This window comes from Palaemon carinicauda, chromosome 7 (genome assembly GCF_036898095.1).
Source record: "Palaemon carinicauda isolate YSFRI2023 chromosome 7, ASM3689809v2, whole genome shotgun sequence".
Classification (NCBI taxonomy): domain Eukaryota; kingdom Metazoa; phylum Arthropoda; class Malacostraca; order Decapoda; family Palaemonidae; genus Palaemon; species Palaemon carinicauda.
In genome coordinates this window covers 129,645,261-129,653,929 of record NC_090731.1, presented here as the reverse complement: position 1 = coordinate 129,653,929, position 8,669 = coordinate 129,645,261, and positions in this window count along the sequence as shown.

The following is an 8,669-nucleotide window of genomic DNA, read 5'->3' as shown; positions in this document are numbered from 1 at the left end:
AAATAATCCTTCCTTGTGACCTCCCTCTTGGCCCTGTGTGCTCAGGTGTGATGCATCGAAGTGCAGGAGTCGCGGTCATGGAGATGCCTCAAGCTAAGGATTATCTTTAAGGACGCCACAATAGGACCAACAATCAGTAATAATATCATACGTATCATGACCACCATTCTACAATAATGACTTTGTTTTTCGGTGTTTTCGTCATTATCACAAAACAGAAAAAACAGTCTTTCCATATTAGAAAACAAACCCCAATGATAAAATTGAAAAATCCAACATATTTAAGATAATTTGCATACATTTCGCAAGAAAAATGTATAAATGATCTACATATCAGAAATCCATTTATTTTCTTCAAACATGGTGAGGTGGAAGGGGTAAAAGACGAATTATGGCTACACAAAAAAAAAAAAATAATAATAATAATAATAAATCACGGCACATCATGTCAGACTTTAGCTATAGTAAGTTCTTAGTATTTCTTCGGTTTTAATAATTCTATCACTATTATCTGATATGTTTATTGTTTTCAAATATTCAGAGCACTTTCAAAGGGTGTTTATGAATTACTGCCATAATAGCTCATCTAGCTACAGAATTTATTACATTTTTATTGTTATTATTATTATCATTATTATTATTATTATTATTATTATTATTATTATTATTATTATTATATCACTTGAACCTAACTAAGGCGAAAGCGGCCTAAAATCCTCACATATTTTGAAGAAAAATAATATTAATTTAACTGTCTCTGATATATGCAATTAATTTAGGACGAAGCCTGTTAGATTACCCTTTGGAAAAGATGAAATCTTGTTTTTAATAAATAACTTCTCATTATCACAAATACTGGTAGAACAACGTTTGTGTGACCTCTAAAAGATAGAAAGATACACACACACACACACACACACACACACATATATATATATATATATATATATATATATATATATATATATATATATATATACATATATATATATATATATATATATGTATATACATGTATACACACACACACACACATATATATATATATATATATATATATATATATATATATATATATATATATATATATATATATATATATACATATATATATATATATATATATATATATGTATATATATATATGAATATATATCTATATATATATATACATATATATATATATGTATATACATGTATACACACACACAGACACATATTTATATATATATATATATATATATATATATATATATATATATATATATATATATATATATATATATATGCAGAAGACCGTTGTAAAAATATAGAATATTAGAATAAGATGAGAAAGAGAGAAAATAGCCGATTAACTATTCATTAAAAACATGCTTTACAGGTGTGGCAAATTTGAAAGCTTCTATCAACTTCCTAGGTACCAGAAACAAAGGGTGTAAAAGAAAACTCTATTAACTCATCGTTAATTTGAAAACAAGCATAATTATCTAAAGAATGGAAAGGATCATTAACAAAGGAAACATGTAATACAAGCATTGTTGTCAATTCTCAACGAGATGACACATATTATTAAGCTGAATTTAAAAACTATCTACTGCAAACGCGTTGGTGATGAGAAAAAAACTGAAATCGAAATGATGACGTGGCACATTCTGGCAATGATGTAGCGAATCAGTAGACTCGACAGACAACTTCAGTCGACAGTGGCCTTTCAAAAACACACCCCAAACGACTTAAATTATTATTAAACTTATTGAGCATCTATTATGGAGGAAAATTTATATAATTTCCTCTCTCGACTCGAGAAGTTCAGTTGAATTTGGTAGAAAAATCTTAGGAGATACCGCCCGAGGAAGATTGACAATAACCCATGTTTTACAAGAGATAGAACGTAGGCCAATGGGCAAAAGTACAAAGTTCTAAGAACACTTCTTACGTCTCAACTTGTAAAAGAAAATGTTTAAGAATACTTTGCATTTTTTATAGGAGTGCATCTTTAAATAGTTCGCACGTCTTGCAATTATTATTATTATTATTATTATTATTATTATTATTATTATTATTATTATTATTATTATTATTATTATTATTCTAAAAGATAAACTATTACTATTATTATTATTATTATTATTATTATTATTATTATTATTATTATTATTATTATTATTATTATTATTATTATTATTATTATTCTAAAAGATAAACTATTACTATTATTATTATTATTATTATTATTATTATATTAAAAAACAAATGGATTAATAACAAAGAAGAAAATGAAATGGAAATTAATTTTCTTGTAGCCGTCGTCACCGAAGTGTGTTCTTGTGTATCTCATGAATAATATATTTCATTGACGCACCCGATGCTAAAGGCTGAATGCGAAGAAGGAATAAACGCAGCCTTTAATTGCTGTATGAAAGCAAACGGAATGAGGACTACAGCTTTCTACTGCTGCTTTCTTTGCTGCTTTAGCTGCTGTTCTCGATTCTCGTTCTAACATGAGTTCTTGCTTTAGAATAATCCTGTAGCTTTATCAGTATGATTGCAAACACACATAAGTAGTTGAATACCTCTCCATTATATGATAAAGAGGAAGTGCCTGGATATATATATATATATATATATATATATATATATATATATATATATATATATATATATATATATATATATATATATATATACATATATATATATATATATATATATATATATATATATATGTATGTATGTATATATATATATATATGTATATATATATATATATATATATATATATATATATATATATATATATATATATATACTGTATATATATATATATATATATATATATATATATATATATATATATATAAATATATATGCACCAACGCTTAGCCCGTGTTCAATAGACAATCTTAGCAACTGTAAAATATGCATGCCACATTTCTTTATTGTTTTACAAGCACCTCATGCATAACAAGTTTACTAACATGTGTCTTTATCCTTGGCCACCGAGATTACAAGGCCTCTCCTACCCCGGCCCGCCGAGATACTTTACCGTTGCCTACATCAGGGTTAAAACTACATTAGACCGACCTGACCATCAAAACGCTTTCACGCTTGCTACGTTGTAAGCCTATTGCGAAGTGTTCAATACCTTAAGACGGTATATATATATATATATATATATATATATATATATATATATATATATATATATATATATATATATATATATATATATATATATATCAAATAAGCCATATATTTTTTTATACATTAATGTCTGGATTCTCTTAACGACCTCGGGATCAGAGCCCCAGGCGAAATCACACAACGACATCAGCTTCTGACCAGGCCGGAGTCGAACCCTGGTCCAGGAAACTTGTATTAACAGTGACTTACCACTTGGCCACAAAGATATATATATATATATATATATATATATATATATATATATATATATATATATATATATATATATATATATATATATATATATATATATAAAATTCATTATTGATTCTTTACACTTTAGATTTTACCTTTACATTAACTATTGACCACCAAATAAAAAAATTTATATCATTATCATTATTATTAGTTGCTAAGCTACAACCCTAGTGGGAAAAGCAGGATGCTATGCCCAGGGGCTCCAACAGGGAAAATAGCCCAGTGAGGAAAGGAAACAAGGAAAAATAAAACATTTCAAGAACAGTAGTATTAAAATAAATATTTCCTATATAAACGATAAAACTTTTAACAAAACAAGAGGAAGATAAATAAGATAGAATAGTGTGCCCGAGTGTACCCTCAAGCAAGAGAACTCTAACCCAAGACAGTGGAAGACCGTGGTACAGAGGTTATGGCATTACCCAAGACTAGAGAACGATGGTTTGATTTTGGAGTCTTCTTCTCCGCTTCTCCATTTATCGTATTATTATCAGCAATTACAGTGATTATTTAAGATATTTTTTTGTCAAAATCTATTATTACTTTATAACATTGAATAACATTTTGGCATTTATAGTTTTTACAGGAATAATATGAACTACAACGAAATTTGGACAGCTCAGCCCATTTCATGAAAGCATAGGCAGTAGGTAGTAGGTTGGCCGGGGCACCAGCCAACCGTTGATACTAGCCAAACAGAACTAATTTTGATCCGTCTCTCTGGTTACGGTTCATTTTCCCTTTGCTTACACACACACCGCATAGTTTGGCATATTGTTACATATTCTCCTCTGTCCTCACACACCTGACAACACCGGGATTGCCGAACAATTCCTCTTCACTCAAGGGGTTTCTACACTGTAATTGTTCAGTGGCCACTTTCCTCTTGGTAAGGGTAGAAGGGATTCTTTAGGTATGGTAAGCAGCTCTTCTAGGAGAAGGACACTCCAAAATCAAATTCTTGTTCTCTAGTCTTGGGTAGTGCCATAAGCCTCTGTACCATGGTCTTTCACTGTCCTGGGTTAGAGTTCTCTTACTTGAGGGTACACTCGGGCACACAATTCTATCTTATTTCTCTTCCTCTGTTTTTGTTAAAGTTTTCATAGTTTATATTAGCGATATTTATTTTAATGTTACTGTTCTTAAAATATTTTATTTTTCCCTGTTTTCTTTCCTTACTGGGCTATTTTCCCTGTTGGTGCTCTTGGGCTTATAGCATCCTGCTTTTCCAAATAGGGTTGCAGCTTGGCAATTAATGATAATAATGTGCACTGGCTGCTGCTTCATTGCAATCAAATGCCTATCCTATGACACAACCTCCCTTGTATCAAAAAGAAATGTGATAATTAGTGCATAAGATGATTTATAATGGTTAGCAATTTCTATTTACTTGGATATTCTATCGGAGGAAAACATTTGATATTTCTAACACATTAAAGATAAATCACGAAATCTTCAATGTTGTATCAAATTTTCGTCCTTCTTATTAAAAACATTCTGTTATATAGTTTTAAGCTACCACCGATAGACTGCGACTCATTGTCTTCGTTTAGCTACATAATTCTGCCATTCAGATAAATATATCGTTAATGATATTTAATGCACATGAAACATGATGTACCTGGATATAAATACAACCATGGAAACATTATATATATATGATAGAGAGAGAGAGAGAGAGAGAGAGAGAGAGAGAGAGAGAGAGAGAGAGAGAGAGAGAGACCCACATACATACACAATGATTTATGGCGTCTAAAATCTTCACTGGTGATGTTCCTAACACATTTATTTTTTCCTTCTTAATTTCCAGTAATCCTTTGGCCCGGTCATACAATTTTCCTTACATTTATTTTCACATCACTTGAACGGGTGGATAGGAGAGCGGGAAAACACTGTTGCACAACAACGCTTATTTTTTTCCCGAGTTTTCAATCGCTTTTCTTTTTAAATTCAATAAAAGTTTTCCAGTATATTCTCAAATGGTTACTTAAAATGCACCACCATTTTTAACTATTTTGTATAGCTTTAAGATAATAAAATTCGTCTACCAGCAGCGTGACCTCTCTCGGTAACTGGCTTAGGTGTACTAGTCTCTGGTAGGCTTTCTCTCTCTCAGCCTACCGGTAAAAGGTGATTAGGCCTTCTCTTAGGGTGGCCAAGGTTCGAGTCCCGCTCAAACTCGTTAGTTTCTTTGATCGCTGCAACTTCACCATCCTTGTGAACTAAGAAGAGGGGTGGGCTTTAGGGAAGCTTATAGGTCTAACTGCTGAGTCATCACTAACCATTGCCTGTTCTTCCTTGGTCCTAGCTTCGGTGGAGAGGGGCCTTGAGCGCTGATTATACGTATATATGATCAGTCTCTGGGGCATTGTCCTGCTTGAAAGGGCAATGTCACTGTCCCTTGCCTCTGCCATTCACGAGTGGCCTTTAAACTCTTAAACTAAACTCACATGTGTTAGTGATAGAAATGGTCATACGTGGAGGACAGTTAATAAAAGAAAAACTATATCGTTTTATGATAATGATGAAGAACGAAAATGTTACCTCGTTTTGGAAACTTCCATCTATGGAACGGTCGATATTTCCTGTATGGGGCAACAGAGAGAGAGAGAGAGAGAGAGAGAGAGAGAGAGAGAGAGAGAGAGAGAGAGAGAGAGAGAGAGAGAAAGAAAGATTTTAACTAGTTTTTGGCTAAAGATGAATAGAAGAAAGACAAAGATGATAAGAACGGAGTATGCAATGGAAGATGAAATATCGTTGGAAGGAGAAAGGATTAGTGCAGTAGAATAATATAAGTATTTAGGAACTATGATCTCCAGTACAGGGTCTTTAGAATTAGAGTTTAGTGAAAGATTGAAAAAAGCAAATCAGACAATGGCTAGGTTAAGTAAAATTTGTAATTCAAATCGCCTGAAATTACATATAAAAATTAGACTATATATCAGTTTAGTGAGATCAGTGTTACTCTATGGGCATGAGTCGTGGTATGACAATGGAACAATCGTCAATAAATTTAGTAGATTTGAAAACAAGCTCTCAGAAGGATATTGGGAGTTAAATGGCAGGACAGGAATAGAAATGAAACCATGAGAGAGATTACTCGAGAGCCATATGTTGATGAGATCATGATGAGGGGTAGATGGAAATGGTTTGGTCATGCACTTCACACTCTCAGAGAGATTAGTTCACCAAACGTTTAGTTTGGCTTCACACGGCACTAGAAGAGTTGAAAGACCCAGGCCTACATGGCTGAGGACTATGAAGCTTGAAGTAGGAGATGATGAATGGAGAAGTATTGAATTAAAAGCTCAAGACAGAAACGACTGGCGAAATATAACCGAGGTCCTTTGCGGCAAACACGCGTAAGAGGAGATGATAATGATGATGATGATATATATATATATATATATATATATATATATATATATACATATATATGTATATATATATATACTTTATATATATATATATATATATATATATATATATATATATATATATATATATATATATATATATGTATATATATATATATATATATATATATATATATATATATATATATATATATATATATATGGTAATTTTGCACATTTAGAAGTGTTTTTCATATTCAAATAAGCCATATATTTTTTATATATTAATATCTGGATTCTCTTAACGACCTCGGGATCAGAGGCCCAGGCGAAATCACACAAAGACAGCAGCTTCTGGCCGACCGGGAGTCGAACCCTGGTCCAGGAAACTTGTATGTACAGTGACATGACAAGTTTCCTGGACCAGGGTTCGACTCCCAACCGGTCAGAAGCTGTTGTCTTTGTGTGATTTCGCCTGGGGCTCTGATCCTGAGGTCGTTAAGAGAATCCAGACATTAATGTATCAAAAATATATGTCTTATTTGAATATATATGTCCACATTAGGAAAATTGAAAATTTATGTGTATATGTAAAAATGCTCCACAGTTTCGTCCGCCACTGGACTTATTCTTAGCGCCTTTTCTTAATAAACGCTCTAAGAATAGGTCCCGTAGCGGACGAAACTGTAGAGCATTTCTACGTATACACATTCTCTTTTAATTTTTTTTATGTGGACTACCCTATTTCAAGTTATTTTTGTACTAAGGAAGATTGCATCTTCAATATATATATATATATATATATATATATATATATATATATATATATATATATATATATATATATATATATATATACAATGGTACCTCTGCATATGAATTTAATCCGTTCCACAACCGACTTCGGATGTAGAAAATGTTCAGATGTAGAAACGAATTTTCCCATAAGAATACATTGAAATAGGATTAATCCGTGGTTGAGCCCAAAGACCTATGATAACTCCTTAATAAATTACTACACATAATTACACATGACAATATGCACTCTAAATGAGATAATAGACATGTAAAAAAAAATAATTATCAAGAAATAATAAATAAGAAACGGGTTTTTAGCATACTTTAGCAGGTATCGTCTTGCTACGCAGAGAGGACACGGACGGGTGGCGAGGAGGTAGAGAGGGTGACTACGATAAACGTACACTACCGTAACTTATTCTAACTTACACTAAGTGAACTTTAACCTAACTTAGCTTATTTATTTTTTTTTATTTTTATATTTTATATTTTTTTTTACATTTTCTTTTTTTCTTTTTGATGATTAATTTTAATCACTCACTCTCTCCACTTAAAATTGATTGAATTTTTTTCTTTTCACTCTTTGCCGTTTTCTTTGAACCACTTCCTTCCTCTTCATCACGAGTTCGCTTCGTAGTTTTTCTAAAGAAGCTATCGATAGAAAGTTGCTTGGTACGGCTTTTCAGAATGTTTCGAAAATGAGTTAGGCAAACATCATCGAACTGCGCAACTACACGACAAACCTGCAATTTTTTTGGATGGTATTTGTCGATGAAGTCGACCACGTCTTGATATTTTCCTAACATCTCTTTTATTTGCGCCGAACCTAACACATGTTCTATCTCCTCGATCCCTTCCTCGTCATCACTCATGTGCTCAGACATAGCATGGAGTTCCTTGAGCTCCTCTGTAGTAAGTTCGTCGTGATGTTCAGCGACGAGTTCCGTGATGTCATCTGCGTCGACCTCCAGACCCATGGACTTGCCAAGGGAGACGATTTCCTCTACGTCTTCTGCTGCACCCACCACGGGATCAGGTTCGGAGTCAAAACCCTCGAAATCTCGGGGAGAAACT